Source organism: Pavona decussata, unplaced genomic scaffold, assembly GCF_977016875.1.
Source record: "Pavona decussata unplaced genomic scaffold, jaPavDecu1.1 SCAFFOLD_214, whole genome shotgun sequence".
NCBI classification, from domain to species: domain Eukaryota; kingdom Metazoa; phylum Cnidaria; class Anthozoa; order Scleractinia; family Agariciidae; genus Pavona; species Pavona decussata.
In genome coordinates, this window is record NW_028145619.1 from 2,426,170 (window position 1) to 2,430,000 (window position 3,831).

Consider the following 3,831-nt stretch of genomic DNA (forward strand, 5'->3'; position numbering starts at 1 on the left):
ATGGACGATTGTGTAGCGGGCGGTTACCCAGTAGTATGGATCATCGAATGGGGAGGACTCGAGAATTTTGAGGACAGTGGAATGTTAGCTCCGAGATTACTGATTTCCCAAAAGATTTTCGTAGAGCCAGCAGGCATGCGATCACTTTTATAAAAGTTACGACATTTTTATACTAAACATGTTTCGGGTCACAGGTGGCCCAAGCTCATGTTACGAAATAAACGTGACTGGTAGCGATCAGTACCGGGCGTATTGTGTTGACGTGAAAACTGCAAAGGACCGCGAACGATAATGCTGTCAGTTGACGTAGGATCTACAAGAGACCTAATCAGCCAAAAATAAACTGTAACACAAACTGCAAGGCTGATACTACGTGAAAGAGTTGACTTTGCGAGACAACAACCCGACAGAAACCGACAAAACAGGGCTGCAACCGTGGACAGCTGTTTCGTTCTTATTGGAACTCGTCAGCACGGTGTAGCAGTTCTATATGAAACCAGCGACAGAGCCAGCTCAAATAAAATGCAACAAAACCCATGTCCTATCAAGTTTCGTACTTTGAACCTGCCCGCTCCCCGAACCACGCGTTGCCACATCACGTGCCTCAGGGAGAAAGCAGACAAAGCATCGAATTCCTGTCTCGCAAAGTCAACTGAATGTAGATGGACAAAACCATCTTAACATTGAAACGCATGGACAAAACCATGCTTAAAAGGCACAGCATGGACAAAACCATGCTTAAAAGGCACAGCATATCGGATCTGTAAAGACATGTAAAACCATGCTGTAAAGATCTGTAAAAGATCTGTAAAGATCTGTAAAGATCTGTAAAACCATGCTTAAAAGGCACTACATATCGGATCTGTAAAGATCTGTTACATTTGAATTTATATAGCTTTTTATGGGAAACCAACGGCTTTGTTTAAAAGCGTAGAAATTTGAAGGATTTCTCAATAAAATTGACTTTCCTTGACTTGTTGTTGTATTCTTTGTTGCTTGTCTGTTTTTCAAGTCGATTGGAACCGATTTCGAGGAGTTATCGTTTCTGTTGACATCCACTCCACAGAAACGATAACTCCTCGAAAAAACAGACAAGCAACAAAGAATACAACAACGAGTCAAGGAAAGTCAATTTTATTTCGTAACATGAGCTTGGGCGCCTGTGCGTTAATCAATAATCTTCAGTACAGAAAACCGGCTAGTATGTGTGAAATAAAGAAAAATTAATGTTTTACAAGTGACAGTCCAACACAAAATGTTCAAAACAGTTCATAACTCTGTGAATATTTCTCCTACAGAAATAATTGTAGTCTCTAAGTAAATGTTAACAAAAGCAGAATACAAGAAAAAATGTTTGGTTTACTGTGTGTTTACAAATATGCGCTGCGAATGAATATATAACATTACATGTAAGTACAACACAAAATGTTCAAAACAATTCATAACTGTGAATAGCTCTGTGAATGTTTAAAATTAATTTACCCACGAATATTTGTCGTATGGTAACGACTTGTTTGTTTTTTACTGACATTTCGCCTGTTTGTCCGCCCCTCTATGTAAGCCGCTGTGAAATGCCACACTCAACCTGTGAGGCAACCCGCGTTTTTTTTCGGCGGGAAGTTCTATCGCCAACTGCGTTTTAAAAGACGACAAAATATAAAGTCAATTTATGCGACCAACAGCGGGAGAAAGAGCCAAACGAGTCGCAGCGGGAGAAACAAATCGACTGACACATCATCAGAATCTTGAAGTGAAAACATTTTACTCCCATCCGGCGCGAAGAAACGTGGGAGTTCTCCTCTTGAAGTAAAACGTTTCACTCACTTAACTTTGTAAAACGAACGAAAAAATCAGCAATTGGAATAAAAGGACTGGTTATTCTCATTTGATTTTGTTGACAAAACTTTGATGGTTTGTTGTTTTGCAAGATATTGGTTTCTTGCAGTGTTGACACGCAGTTTAAGCTAAATAAGCTTACTACTTACTTCGGAGCAGTCTTTTGAACTCATCTTTTCGGTCAATATTTATTATTAAATTCTCAGCCTCGGATACTGCATTTCTAGTGTTCTGATTGGTTCACTAAATCTCGGTTATCAGCTCATATACCGTAGTTTGACCTTATATGGAAAACGAAAGCCCCAGGTGTCGCTAAGCTAAATTTTTTTTTCGGCGGGAAGCAAAAGTTTCTTCGGAAAAATGTAGAAAAAAAAAAGGAAAAGAAATAAATACCAAACAATGCCATCTCAATATAACAACAATAAAAGCCCCAATTTCGGTATGGCACTATTTAATGGTACGTATCTCGGAAGTTTCCTTTAAAATTGTCAAAATTGCAAGATTTTACGATTTTTTACTGAGATCACATAACAACAACAATAACAACCGGTTACCTTCAAAAGTTTCAGGATGGCTTGCTAATCCTGGCGGTAAGAGGTTAAAGCCAATTGAAGAAATTTCTCAGGAAGAGCTTCATGCCTGCCTTTATGTTTTTACGAATTTACGAGGACTTCAGATAGTTTATCTATGAAATCCGTACGAGCGGCGGCCATAATGTTCGTTTCCGTCGCTCGGCACCACTCTGCAAAACATTTGCACTAATGTGCACAGCTCTTACGCTTCTCAAATAAGCTTGAAGTTTAAAAACTTGTACTGAATACTTGTCTCAGTAAGGTTGTACCTCGTACACAGCAATGTCCAAACGTGGAGAATTTAATAAAACAATTATTCCATTTGCGCTTGTTGGATATGAGATTAGTTATAGCCAACTCGACGCTTCGCGCCTCGTTGGCTATTTACCAATTCATATCCAACGCGCGCTCATGGAATAATTGTTAATTATTTTCCGTGGAGTTTTATTTTCTAATCTCGTCAAATTTTGCCTTTTAACAGCGGGAGAAAGAGCAAGACGACTCGCGGCGTGAGAAACAAATGGACTCTATACGAGGTGGCACATCATAAACAGCGGCCGAATCTTGAAGAGAAATCATTTTACTCTGATTCGACGCGTCAAAAAGTTGGATTTTTCCTCTTGAAGTAAAACTTTTCGCTCACTTAACGTTGTAAAACGAACGAAAAAATCAGCAATCGAATAAAAGGACAGGTTATTCTCCAAAGAGGCGAGTATATTTATGTGATTTGTTGACAAAACTTTGCCGTCTTGCAAGAGATTGTTTTTCTTACAGTGTTAACAATTTAACTCAGTGTTTAACTTAAGCTCAATACTGCTAATTTCAAAGCAGTCTTTTGAGCTCATTTTTTCAGTCCATGTTCGTTATTTCTCTCCAAGATTTATTTCTTATCTCACCCCATTTTGCTTCATTTAAGATAAAGAAAATTTGATTCTCAGCTAAAGTACTCAGTCAAACAAACGTCTCGCAACACTGTATCGTTGGCATAAACTACTGACGAGTTTTTCTCGTATATATTTCTAATTTTAGCTTTCATTTATGACAATCTTGACAGAGAACAAACTCACATACTTAAAACAATAGGATATATCGGCGAAGATTAAGCTAAAAGCGAATGTAAAATTAAAGTGTGGTTTCATTTTCATCAAAACAAAGCTTACGCAAAACATTTTATTTTGCGAATTTTTCAAAGATCGTTGTTTAGTTTATTTCTGTACTGATTGCTATGAATTATCACAGCTTGTTTACTTTTTGTTTTTGTTTTTTCATTTATTACTCCAGGATATATTTGAAGTGTTCTGTTTTAGCATACTCAGTGCAGCCTTTTTCTCTGAGGTTTTTGTACGGCTTTCTTGATAAGCAAAATTTACTAGACTGTGACAGTGCTACCTAGCGCCCGTTGACTGTTCACAAACCGATTCCC